Genomic DNA, 14,734 nt, shown 5'->3' with positions numbered 1-14,734 from the left:
TCTTTTTGATTGTCGAGTAATACTCCATTGTATATGTATACCACATCTTCTTTATCCATTCATCCATCGATGGACATTTGGGCTCTTTCCATACTTTGCCTATTATCAATAACACTGCTATAACCATTGGGGTGCATGTGCCCCTTCGAAACAGCATACCTGTATCCCTTGGATAAATGCCTAGTAGTTCAATTGCTAGGTCGTAGGGTAATTCTATTTTTAATTTTTTTTTTAACGTTTATTTATTTTTGAGACAGAGAGAGACAGAGCATGAACGGGGGAGGGGCAGAGAGAGAAGGAGACACAGAATCGGAAGCAGGCTCCAGGCTCTGAGCCATCAGCCCAGAGCCTGACGCGGGGCTCGAACTCACGGACCGCAAGATCGTGACCTGAGCTGAAGTCGGACGCTTAACCGACTGCGCCACCCAGGCGCCCCTCTATTTTTAATTTTTTGAGGAACCTCCATACTGTTTTCCAGAGTGGCTGCACCAGCTTGCATTCCCACCAGCAGTGCAAAAGAGATGCTCTTTCTCTGCATCTTCACCAACATCTGTTGTTGCCTGAGTTGTTAATGTTAGCCACTCTGACAGGTGTGAGGTGGTATCTCACTGTGGTTTTGATTTGTATTTCCCTGATGGTTGAGAATTTTTTCATGTGTCGGTTGGCCATCTGGATATCTTCTTTGGAGAACTATTTATGTCTTTTGCCCATTTCTTTATGGGATTATTTGTTTTTTGGGCATTGAATTTGATAAGTTCTTTATGGATTTTGGATACTAACTCTTTATCTGGTATGTCATTTGCAAATATCTTCTCCTATTCCATCAGCTGCCCTTTAGTTTTGCTGATTGTTTCCTTTTCTGTGCAGAAACTTTTTATTTTGATGAGGCCTCAATAGTTCGTTTTTGCTTTTATTTCCCTTGCCTTCAGAGACGTGTTGAGTAAGAAGTTGCTGCCGCCAAGGTCAAAGAAGTTTCTGCCTGCTTTCTCATCTAGGATTTTGATGGCTTCCTGTCTTACGTTTAGGTCCTTCATCCATTTTGAGTTTATTTTTATGAATGGTGTAAGAAAGTGGTCCAGGTTCATTCTTCTGCATGTTGCTGTCCAGTTTTCCCAGCACCACTTCCTGAAGACTATCTTTATTCCATTGGATATTCTTTCCTGCTTTGTCCAAGATTAGTTTGCCATACATTTGTGTGTCCATTTCTGGGTTCTCTATTCTGTTCCATTGACCAGAGTGTCTGTTTTTGTGCCAGTATGACCTTTCACATTTAGATCTACAACCCACTTAGAACTGATTTTTTTTAAGTGAACTATGGTAAGGCATATCTACATCTAATAAAATGAACACTTACAGAATGTTTAGCTCAATGAGTTTTGACAAATGTATATGTCCATGTAATCATCACCCTGATCAAGATATAGAACATTTTTACCTCTGAAGAAAGTCCCTTCAAGCCCACTAGCAATCAATCCCCCTCCCTACTCAGTCCTAAGCAACCCCTAAATCTGATAACTGTGACTACAGATGAGTTTTGTCTATTATAAAATCATACAGCATATATTCCTTTGTGTCAGGCTTCATTCACTGAGCATATTTTTGAGATTTGTCCATGTTAATAAGTTTATTATTAAGACATTCCTTTTATGGATGAGTTACATTCATTCAGTTGTATGAATATACCAAAATGTGTTTATTCAAATGTTGGATATTTAGGTTTTATTTAGTTTGGGGCTATTATGAATAAAGCTGCTAAGAACATTCAGGTCTTTTTGTGGACAGATGTTTTATTTTGCCTGGCTAAGTGGCTACAAGCAGGTTTGCTGGGTTACACAGTAAGTATATGTTTAAATTTATAAAGCAATTGTCAAAATGTTTCTCATCATGGTCATACCATTTTATATTCCTACTAGCCTTGCATGAGAGTATCTGATGATTCACACTCTCCTATTCATTCTCATTCTTGGAATTGTTACCCTTTTTAATTTGAGCCATTCTAAAAGATGTAAGGGATATCTCATTGTGGCTTTAATAACTATTTCCCTGCTGGCTATTTATGTTGAGCATCTTTTCATGTGTTTAGTAGCATATCTTCTTTTGTGAAGTGTCTGGTCAAACCTTTCACTCTCACATTTTTCTTTTTTTTTTAACTTATTGCTTGCTAAGTCCAAGAATTCTTTACAAATTCTGGATACAAGTCCATTGTTAGATACACATTTTGAGAATATTTTCTCCCACTATTTGTTTTGCCTTTTTATTTCCCTAACGTGAAATTTTTTAATTTTGATACCCATATATCAATTTTTTCTTCTGTGATTAGGATTTTTTGTGTTCCTGTCTAGGAAATCTTTGCCTACCCCAAGGTCAAAAAATGTTTCCTCTATGTTTTCTTCTGCATTGTTTTAGCTTGTAAGTTTAGTCTATGATCCATTTTGAATTAATTTTGTATATTGTACAGATGTCAAGATTCACTTTTAGATATTCATAGGATATTCAGTTTGTTCTAGCACCACTGTTCAAAAGACTATACTGTTGCCACTGAATTACTTTTGTGCCTTTATGAACATCAGTTGACGATATATGAGTGGGTCTATTCCAGGTCTATATTCTACTCCATTGATCTGTCTTTTCCTTATGCCAATACCATGTTGCCTTGATGACTAGCATTATAGCAATTCTTGAAATCTAGTAGTAAAGTCTCCCAGAAATAACATTATTCACAGACAACATAATCCTCCATGTAGAACATCTACTATAATCTACAAAAAAAAAAACTACTAGAATTACTAAATGAGTTTTAGCAACAGAATATCAAAATATAAAAATATAAAAATAAATTGTATTTCTATATACTTGCATGAACAATCAGAAATTGAAACTTTAAAATACCATTTACTATAACATCAAAAAATGTGAAATACTTTATATCTGACAAAATATGTGGAAACTTAAAACCACAAATATTGTTGACAGAAATTTTAAAAGATCTTAAAAAACTTATACCATGTTGATGGGTCTGAAGACTCAATATTATTGAGACGCCAATTCTCCTCAAATTGATCTATAGATTCAATGCGATCCCAATCAAAATCCCAGAAGCCTTTTTTTGTAGGAAATGGCAAGCTGATACTAAAATTCACATGTGTATACTGAGAAGCAAGAATGGCTAAAATAACTTTGAAAAAGAACAATTTGAGGAATAACACTACCAGATTTCAAGAGTTGTTATAAAGCTACAATAACCAAAACAACATGGCATTGGTATAAAAATAAACAAATAGATCAGTGGTACAGATAGAATATAGAGTTTAGAAATAAACCCAGAAATATATGGATAACTGATTTTTTACAAAGTTGCAAAGGCAATCCAATGGAAAAAGGATAGTTTTTCAACAGACAATACTCGAACAACTTAACACTCATATGCATGAAAAGGAACTTGGATCTATACTCACACCACATATAAAAATTAACTTGAAATGGATCACAGACCTAAATGTAAGGCCTAAAACTATAAAACTTCCAGAAGAAAACAGAGGAGAAAATCTCTGTGAACTTGGGCTGGGCAAAGAATTCTTAGATATAATACCAAAAGCACAATCTACAAAGAAAAAAGTTTATAAACTATTTTTCTTGAAAGATATCCAGTAATTCTACTCCTAGCAAAAAAAAAAAAAAAAAAAAAAAAAAAAAAAAAAAAAAACCTGAAAACAAAAACTCAAAACAAAAAATATCTTGCTCTTCAGAAGACTCTAAGAGAATGAAAACATGGACACAGACTAGGAGAAAAATATTTGCAAAGCATATGCCTGATCAAAGATTTGTATCCAGAATACACAAAGATCACTCAAAATTGAACAATAAGAAAATACATCACCCAATTTAAAAAGGCAAAATATTTGAACAGACATTAAACCAAAGGAAATATATAGAAGGCAAATAAACACATGAAAAGATGCTCAACATCATTAGTCATTAGGGAAATGAAAATTTTTAAATCACAATGAGATAGATACCCCTACGCACCAATTAGAATTGCTAAAATTAAAAAGACTAATCATACCAGATGTTGGTGAAGATCAAGAAAAACCCGAACTTTCACACAGTTGGTAGGAATTAAAATAGTAAAACTACTTTGGAAAAGTTTGGCAATTTCTTAAAAAATGAAACACACACCTACCCTATGATCTAGCCATTTCACATCTAAACATTTACCTAAGAGAAAAAGAAATATTTGTCTATACAAAGACATACATGAATGTTCATAGCAGATTTGTAATGGCCAAGAACTGGAAACAACCCAAATGTCTATTAAAAGGCATACAGGTAAACAGACTGTGACATATCCAGTCACAATGAAATACTACTCAGCAATCAAAAAATAAATTATTGATACATGCAACAAAGTGAATGAATCTTAACATAATTGTGCTTAATGAAAAAGTCAAACAGAAGCAACAAAAGAAAAAAGAGACAAATTGGTCTTCGTCCAAATTAAAAACTCTGTCCAAAGGATGTTTATCAATAAAGTATAAAGACAACCTACAGAGTAGGAGAAAATATGTGCAAATCATATATAAGGACTTAATATTCAGAATACATACATAAAGAGCTATTAGAAGTCAACAACAAAAAGACAGCCCAATTCAAAATTAAGCAAAGGACTTGAATAGATATTTCTCCAAAGAAGAGACACAAGATGGCCAATAAGTACACGACACAGTGCTCAACATCATTATTCACTAGGGAAATGCAAATCAAAATCATTATGAGATACCCACTAGAATGACTATAATAATTTTTTTTTAAGAAAAAGGAAAATAACAAGTGCTAACAAGAATGTGGAGAAATTGGAGCCCTCAGATATTGCTGGTAGGAACGTAAAATGGTGCAGCTGCTGTGAAAAAGTTTGACAATTTCTCAAAAAATTAAACATACAATTATCTGTATGACCCAGTATTCTACTCCTACTCAAAAAAAACTGAAAACAAAAACTCAAAACAAATACATGTACACCAGTGTTTATTGCAGCATTATTCACAATTGCCAAAAAGTGGGAACAACCCAAGTATTCGTCAAGAGATGAATGGATAAACAAAATGTGGTATGTCCATGCAATGGTATACTATTCAGTCATAAAAAGAAATGAAGTACTAAAACATGTGACAGTGTAGATGAACCTTGAAAACATTATGCTATGTGAAATAAGCCAGACCAAAAGGACAAATACTGTATGATTCCACTTATATATCTAGAATAGGCAAATTTGTAAAAATAGGAAGTTAGTTAGAGGTTACCAGGGGCTGGGGGGATAGAGAAACAGGAAGATATTGATTAACGGGTACAGAGTTTCTGTTTGGAGTAATGAAAAAATTTTCAAAAAAAACAGCAGTGATGATTGCACAAAACTGTGAATGTACTTAAGGATACTAAGCTGTATACTTAAAAATAGTTAAAAAGGCAAATTTTTGTTATATATATTTTATAGCACTTAAAAAATTTTTGTGTCATATAATATCATGAAGTTCCAGCTAGCTTTCCATCCTTTTAGATATTACAATAAATATCTTGCATGACAGTTCACTCAAGGCAATATTTTAGTAGCAGGATTCTGGTCAGAATCAGGTAAGTGAATTTTCCACTAACAGCTAAACACAGAGCCAAATAAAATTCCCAACCACAGGGCAATGTTCCATAGAAGGAACAGGCTACAGAGCTCACTAGATTCTTAAATCCTATCATGCAAGGGCAGAAATGCCTGTAAAATATTTGTAGCTAAGCCACATCTTGAACAATACTCATTTCACCATGAAAAATTATTTATCTTCAAAATTGCAGAATCTGGGTAATCAGTATACAGGGGTTCATTTTGTTGTTCTCTCCACTTTTATATTTGCTGGAATATTACAAAATTTAAAAATTTAGAAATTATTTCTAACATGTTATGCTAGCTAACAAACCTTAGGTGCTGGATGATTTTAGAAATAATTGAAGGGCTTATCAGAGCCTATACAGTGAAGGTTCTGACAATATAGTCTTTCAAGTGCTACATAACACTTCAAATGTTAACTAGCCATGCTTAGAGATTAAAATAAAAAACACATATACATACCATACTATTTCAAATGAAGTATTTTTTTTTAAATGTTTATTTATTTATTTTGAGAGAGACAGAGAGCCTGAGTAGAGGAGGGACACAGAGAGAGACAGAGAATCTGAAGCATGCTCCAGTTTCTGAGCTGTCAGCACCCACCAACTGTGACATCAAGACCTCAGCTGAAGTTGGATGTTTAATCGACTGAGCCACCCAGATGCCCCCCAAATGAAGTATTTTAAAGTATATTTCATACCATCCAGAGAGCACTTCTACCATGGATTTCTGAAATAAACTACTGGGGCGCCTGGGTGGCTCAGTTGGTTGAGCGTCTGACTTCAGCTCAGGTCATGATCTTCACAGTTCATGCGTTTGAGCCCCAGCTTGCTGCTGTCAGCATGGAGCCCGCTTTGGGTCCTCTGTCCCCTTCTCTCTCTGCCCCTCCCCTATTTATTCTTTCTCTCTCTCTCAAAAGTAAATAAAACGCTAAGAAAATGAAATAGATTACTTGTGTCCAATTCCTTGTTTTCAAGTCTCTCTGCCCCCAGACACTATGAGCTTCTTTTGAAGGGGACCATGGAACTGTGTGTGTCCCATTGCTCCTTGATTTCCCCTCTCCTGCTTGAATTCTAGACTGGGATCTGTGTTCAGAAAGTTCAGTTCCACCAACAGCTACAGAACACTAGAGTCTATGTGTCAGGCATATTTTTGGTGCTGCGCATATACAGCCCTGCTCAAAGATGACAAAGTTGTGCATGGAGCTTACTTTCTAGTAGAATACAGTTGAAGTGAGTAATAAGGTTGAGCTAAACAATTTTTAAAAGGTTCTTCCAACAAATATTCCCTGTGATACAAACCATACTGTTGTTGGTGACTGTACCCATCCCCATGCTTTGAGGGAGCTTCTCTCAATTCCACAGTAAAAGGTAACCAACCCTGATAGTACCATTTACACAGGGCTGGTGGTAGGAGTACTACCCCATGGCACTTTAAAGACAAGAAGCTCATTCATCTATAATTTTTCCATTTCCTTATCTGAGTTGGTAAAATGGTCCACTGCCCAATGATAGACTACAGAAATGGCTTGTGACAGCTGTAGGACCATACAGCATTATGGTGTTTCATTAATCTCTCCCCTCCACCAATAAGTAATAACAAATTTTTCCTATAAGAGGATGATATATGAAAACATTAAATAAATTCTATGAGTTATACACATTTAACTCATTTTCTATATTTTCTAGTTATCTCTGGACCAAAAAGTCTCAAACTGGGACCCTAGACCCTTAAGATGTCCACAAAGCTGGTAATGGGAATCTTTAAGTTAATTTTCAATATATTTTTAACAATCTAACAAATCATACACTTAATAGCCCTAGTTTGTACCCACTAAATACCACCATCTCAGTAAATAGGTTGAATACATTTTTGTTGATGTCTGGGCTTATTCTTTAATAGAGGACATTAAAAATATTTTAAACTCTTACAGAGGCTATGGAAGAAATATAGTACAGGCTGATAAAGTATATAATACCACTGCTTCAGAACCATTACTTCAAACATGATAAACCTGTTAATGAAATTAGTGTCAGAACATTTCAATTTACTTTGGTATCTAGAGCAGTCAGTGCTTTGTATCTTCTATCTGGTTCCTAGACTCTCATTTGATACTAACAGTTACCACCTCTTTTGGTCTAATTGGTGATTATTGCTGATGCTGCCATAAAAAGAAAGTGTTTTGACTGGACTGGATGGACTTAACAGAAATATTTAGAACATTTCATCCTAAAGCAGCAGATACACATTCTTCTTGAGTGCACATGGAACATTCTCCAGAACAGATCACATACTGGGTCACAAATCAGCCCTGAACAAGTACAAAAAGATTGATATCATACCATGCATATTTTCAGACCACAATGCTATGAAACTTGAAATCAACCACAAGAAAAAATTTGGAAAGATCACAAATGCTTGGAGACTAAAGAACATCCTACTAAAGAATGTATGGGTTAACTAAGAAATTAAAGAGCAAATTGAAAAGTACATGGAAGCCAATGAAAATGAAAATACGACAGTCCAAAACCTTTGGGATAGAGCAAAGGCGGACATAAGAGAGAAGTATACGGCAATCCAGGCCTTCCTAGAGAGGGAAGAAATGTCTCAAGTACACAACCTAACCTTACACCTAAAGGACCTACAAAAAGAACAGCAAAGAAAGCCCAAAACCAGCAGAAGGGAAATACAGCAGAAACCAATGATACTGAAATCAGAAAAATAGAACAGATCAACAAAACTAGGAGCTAGTTCTTTGAAAGAATTAACAAAATTGATAAACCCCTCACCAGATTGATCAAAAAGAAAAAGGAAAGGACCCAAATAAATAAAAGCATGAATTAAAAAGGAGAGATCACAACCAACACCGCAGAAATACAAACAATTATAAGAGAATATTATGAATAATTACATGCCAACAAATTGGGTGATCTAGAAGAAATGAATAAATTCCTAGAAACATATAACTACCAAAACTGAAACAGGAAAAATAGAAAATTTGAACAGACCCATAACCAGTAAAGGAATTGAATCAGTAATCAAAAATCTCCCAACAAGAGTCCAGGGCTGGATGTCTTCCCAGAGAAATTCTACCAAACATTTAAAGAAGAGTTAATACCTATTTTATCGAAGCTGTTCGAAAAATAGAAATCAAAGAAAAACTTCCAAACCCATTCTATGACATGACAAAGTAATCAAAAATCTCCTAAAAAAACAAGAGTCCAGAGCTAGATGGATTTCCAGAGATTCTACCAAACATTTAAAGAAGAGTTAATACCTATTCTCTTGAAGCTGTTCCAAAAAATAGAAATGCAAGGAAAACTTCCAAACTCTGTCTATGAAGCCAGCATTACATTGATTCCAAAACCAAAGACCCCCCTAAAAAGGAGAATTACAGACCAACTTCCCTGATGAACATGGATGCAAAAATTCTCAACAAGATACTAACAAATCAAATCCAACAATACATTAAAATAATTATTCACCACGATTAAGTGAGATTTACTCCTGGGCTGCAGGGCTGCCCAAATCAGTCAATGTGATATGTCATATTAATAGAAGATAAGAAACACACAATTCTCTCCATAGATGCAGAAAAAGCATTTGACAAAATACAGCATCCTTTCTTGATTAAAAAAAAAAAAAAAACACTCAAGAAAGTTGGGAAAGAAGGAACATACCTCAACATCCTAAAGGCCATATATGAAAGACCCACAGCTTATACCATCCTCAAAGGGGAAAAACTGAGAGGTCTTCTCCTAAGGTCAGGAACACAACAGAGATGTCCATTCTCACACTGTTGTTCAACATAGTACTAGAAGTCCTAGCCTCAGCAATCAGACAACAAAAAGAAATAAAAGGCATCAAAATCAGCAAGGAAAAAGTCAAACTTTTATTCTTTGCAGATGACATGATACTCTACATGGAAAATCCAAAAGACTCCTCCAAAAAACTGCTCAAACTGATACATGAATTCAGCAAAGTCTCAGGATATAAAATCAATGTACAGGAATCAGTTGCATTTCTATACACTAATAGTGAAGCAGCAGAAAGAGATATCAAGGAATCAATCCCATGTACAATTGCATCAAAAAACATAAAATACCTAGGAATGAAACCTAACCTCAAAGAGATAAAAAGACCTGTACACTGAAAACTATAGAAGGCTTATGAAAGAAATTGAAGATGACACAAAGAAATGGGAAAACATTCCATGCTCATGGAATGGAAGAACAAATACTGTTAAAATGTCAATACTACCCAAAGCAATCTACATATTCAATGCAATCCCTATCAAAATAACCCCAGCATTCTTCACAGAGATAGAACAAACAATCCTAAAATTTGTATGGAACCAGAAAAGGCCCTGAATAGCCAAAGTAATGTTGAAAAAGAAAAACAAAGCTGGAGGCATCACAATTCCAGACTTCAAGCTGTATTACAAAGCTGTAATCACCAAGACAATATGGTACTGGCACAAAAAGAGACACACAGATCAGTGGAACACAGAACCCAGAAATGGACTCACAAATGTATGGCCAACTAATCTCTGACAAAGCAGGAAAGAATATCCAACGGAAAAAAGACAGTCCTTCCGCAAATGATGATAGGAAAACTGGACGACATGCAGAAGAATTAACCTCGACCGCTTTCTTACAATATACACAAAAATAAACTGAAAATAAATGAACGGCCTAAATATAAGACAGGAAACCATCAAAATTCCAGGGAAGAAAACATGCAACAACCTTTTTGACCTCGGCTGCAGCAACTTCTTACTAGACATGTCTCCAGAGGCAAGGGAAACAAAAGCAAAAATGAACTATCGGGACCTCATCAAGATAAAAATTTTCCGCACAGAGAAGGAAACAATCAACAAAACTAAAAGGCAACTGATGGAATGGGAAAAGATATTTGCAAATGACATATCAGATAAAGGGTTAGTATCCAAAATCCATAAAGAATTTATCAAACTCAACACCCAGAAAACAAACAATACAGTGAAGAAATGAATAAAAGACATGAACAGACACTTTTCCAAAGAAGACATCCAGATGGCTAACAGACCCATGAAAAAATGCTCAACATCCCTCAGCATCAGGGAAATACAAATGAAAACCACAATGAGATACCACCTCACACCTGTCAGAATGGCTGAAATGAACTCAGGAAACAAGATGTTGGCGAGGATACAGAAAAAGGGGAACACTTTTGTACTTTTAGTGGGAATGCAAACTGGTGCAGTCACTCTGGAGAACAGTATGAAGGTCCCTCAAAAAATTAAAAATAGAAACTACCCTATGGCCCAGAAATTGCACTACTAGGTATTTATCCAAAGAATACAAAAATGCTGATTCAAACAGGCACACGTACCCCAGTGTTCATAGGAGCACTACCACAATAGCCAAATTATGGGAAGAGCCCAAATGCCCATCAATGGATGAATGGATAAAAAAGATGTGGCATATACATACAATTGAATATTACTTGGCAATCAAAATGAATGAAATCTTGCCATTTGCAATAATGTGGATGGAACTAGAATATACTATGCTAAGAAAAAGTCAGTCAGAGAAAGACAAATATCATATGATTTCACTTACATGTGGAATTTAAGAAACAAAACAGATGAACACAGGGGAAGGGAAGGAAAAAATAAGATAAAAACAGAGAGAGACAAACCAAAGAGACTCTTAAATACAGAGGGTTGCTGGAAGGGTGCTGGGTTGGGGAATGCGCTAAATGGGTGATGGGCATTAAGAAGGGCACTTGTTGGGATGAGCACTGGGTGTTACATGTAAGTGATGAATCACTAAATTCTACTCCTGAAACCATTATTACACTATATGTCAATTAAGATGGATTTAAATAAAATTTCTTTAAAAGTGTTTTGGGTAAACTAGGACTACTTGCAGTTTCCATTTCATAGCATCCTGAATCATAGCAAATGATCTCTTGCATACAAAGTTAAAGCCATGATTTCTACTTGAGCAATCACATAAATAACACCAAAGCAATTGACTTGCTCTTATGATTCTTACTTAATTTTAAGGATATCATATTTATGATACTATGCTGTCTTCACTTTAATTCTCAAACACCTTTCAATTTAAATGTTACATTTAGAGCTAAGCATATATAAACTTTTATGTCAAGATAACATTTTACAAAATATCTCCTTTATGTAATAAGGTATTTAAAATTACTTTAATATAGGTTTTAAATTACATGCATTATGCAGAAATGCATATAAAATTAATCACAGGGATTCAAGTTTACACATAAATTGAACCAGCAGATGCTACAGAAGTCCTACATTTAATTGCCAAGCTAAAAGGCTGAATGAGGGGTGCCTGAGTGGCTCAGTTGGTTGAGCATCCAACTTCAGCTCAGGTCATATCTCACGGCTTGTGGATTTGAGCCCCGTGTCGGGCTCTGTGCTGACAGCTCAGAGCCTGGAGCCTGCTTTGGATTCTGGGTCTCTCTCTTTCAAAAATAAATAAACATTAAAAAAATTTTTTTAAATATATAAAATAAAAGGCTAAATGGACAGGAGGGAACTCACGTATCAGTAGAAAGAAAGATCTCTAAGTCATTGATTATGAAAAGGCAAATACAGGCCTTCTTCACTGTTGAAAGTTCAAGAAAATGGAGAATCCTTTGGTTCACACCACTAACCTTCCAACTTCCAACTATGACTTTTTGAAGGTCAGCCATTTCTTACTCAAATGAACAAACAAATGGCAGCAATGGAGGAATTTATTTTGTGCTAGGTTCTTCAGGATTCCAAATTTTAGAGAATAATAATAATTCTTATATATGGATTACCATGTGCCAGGCACTATTTCACAATAGTGAAGGAAGATGACTGCATTCCTCTTAGAAAGAAAAGAAAAATGGTATCTGGAATTTATAAATAATTACTGAGTAGGTCTGAAGACCATCCTTGAGAAGGTTTGATTTATAAAGTGCCTGGCCCTCTGCTAAGGGTTGTACTTATGTTATCTTATGACTCTATAAGCCAGGTGCTATGGTGTTTATTTTACAGAGCCAGGATTTGAACTCAGACAGTGGTTTTTTCTCATTATAATAGAGTAAAATATCGATATCACACCTGTATTGTGATTTGAAGAACACCTGCATTTTTTTAAGTTTAAGATAAATAAACAAAAAACTTCAGTCTCGGATGTAAGAATCATGAGACTTTAACTCTCATTTGAATCCGGAAAAATATAACCAACCTTGCAATTCCACTGAAAGCAGATTACTTGTGAATTTTCACACAAATTTGGCTAGAGAGGAGAAATTTTAAAAATTTTCTTGTGGAATCTTTTTGAAATAGTATATTTTTAGAAGTTATTTTTCATTCTTGAATGTTTTTGGCTTTTAAGGAAAATATTGGCATACATGTGATATATTACAATGATATTTTCTGTTATTCTATATAATCATTATGAATTTTGGCATGGATCTAAATTTATTGACATGGAAATTTCACATATGTTTAATTAAAAAATCAGTAAAAATGGTTTGTATAGTGTGATTCTTTATTCTGTAAAAAATCTTAAGCTTAAATTTATGACAAACATTTAAATTTGGCTATTAGATGACAAGATTACTGGTAATTTTCCTTTCTTCTTTAAATCTTCTCATTATCTGAACTTTTTTTTTTCCTTTTACAATTCTGCTTACTTTTATAAGCAGGAAAAAAATTTAATTATTTATTTATTTATTTTTTTTTTCAACGTTTATTTATTTTTGGGACAGAGAGAGACAGAGCATGAACGCGGGAGGGGCAGAGAGAGAGGGAGACACAGAATCGGAAACAGGCTCCAGGCTCTGAGCCATCAGCCCAGAGCCCGACGCGGGGCTCGAACTCCCGGACCGCGAGATCGTGACCTGGCTGAAGTCGGACGCTTAACCGACTGCGCCACCCAGGCGCCCCCAAAAAAATTTAGTTTTTTAAAACCTTCACTAATCACATATTTCTACAAAATAAAATCGTTTTGTAAAAAGAGTTGCAACTGCTCTAAAAAAATTCCCTAGTTTGGCTTTCACGAGTAGCATTGAAATGATTTTATTTAAACTGTTCTCTAAACCATAAAAGGTACTATATTAATACAATAATCTTATAACTACTGATCCTCTCCTCTCATAAATCAGAGACAAGGAAAGATAGCACAATGCAGAAATAACTTTGAATAACCTTCTATTATAATTACATTTGATCAGGCTTTGAATTTCCCAAATGTGATATTTTTTTAATTTTTTTAATGTTTATTTACGTTTGAGAGAGAGAGAGACAGAGGGTGAGCAGAGGAGGGGCAGAGAGAGAGAGGGAGACACAGAATCCGAAGCAAGCTCCAGGCTCTGAGTTGTCAGTGCAGAGCCTGACGTGGGGCTCGAATCCACAAACCGTGAGATCATGACCTGAGCTAAAGTCCGACACTTAACTGACTGAGCCACCCAGGCACTCCACCCCAAATGTTATTTTCTTTGAAAAGCCACTATATACTTGATAAAGCTGTTCCCCCTTGTCTGAATAGTTGTAAATAGCAAAAGAAGAAAACAACCAGGTTTAATATTTTTAGATTTTCAGCAACAGCTGTTTTTCCCTCAGGCAGTCAAAATTATAACTTACCACATAGCTTACTTTCTCTTAAAAATGTACTATGCGATTCTGTGTCTATTTTCTGGTTCTAGAAACAGGCACATCAGCACCTGCCAAAAAGCAGGCATTTCCTCCAAGATTACATGATAACATTACAGAGGAATAAGAAACAAAAATAACAAACATTGTAGCAAAAAGAACTCTAGAAATCTTAAAATATATCTAGCTTTATTGTGAGCCAGCTATACATCCTTACACCAGTCATTTATTTTAAAAGGAGGAGCTTTGAAACTAGACAATCAACCATTCAATCAGCATTCAGTGAATACCTATATGCAAGATACTACACTAAACTGTCTCCACTCCCTTCCCATCCATGATTTCGCTTTCTGCAGTGTCACTCAACTACAGTCTGGAAGCAAATGATCCTCCTCTAGACACATCATCAGGTCAACAGTAGCCTAGCACTACAT

The 14,734-nt window shown here is 35.2% G+C and overlaps 1 protein-coding gene across 1 annotated transcript in view; it reads right to left on the bottom strand.

Annotated features, from left to right (window-relative positions):
- Positions 1–14,734, bottom strand: part of RNF169 (ring finger protein 169) — a 102,042-nt gene that overhangs the window by 45,017 nt on the left and 42,291 nt on the right. The gene's annotated exons all lie outside the window — the stretch shown is intronic.

The sequence above is a fragment of the Acinonyx jubatus genome, chromosome D1 (genome assembly GCF_027475565.1).
Source record: "Acinonyx jubatus isolate Ajub_Pintada_27869175 chromosome D1, VMU_Ajub_asm_v1.0, whole genome shotgun sequence".
NCBI classification, from domain to species: Eukaryota; Metazoa; Chordata; class Mammalia; order Carnivora; family Felidae; genus Acinonyx; species Acinonyx jubatus.
This window is presented reverse-complemented; position numbering and strand designations above follow the sequence as displayed.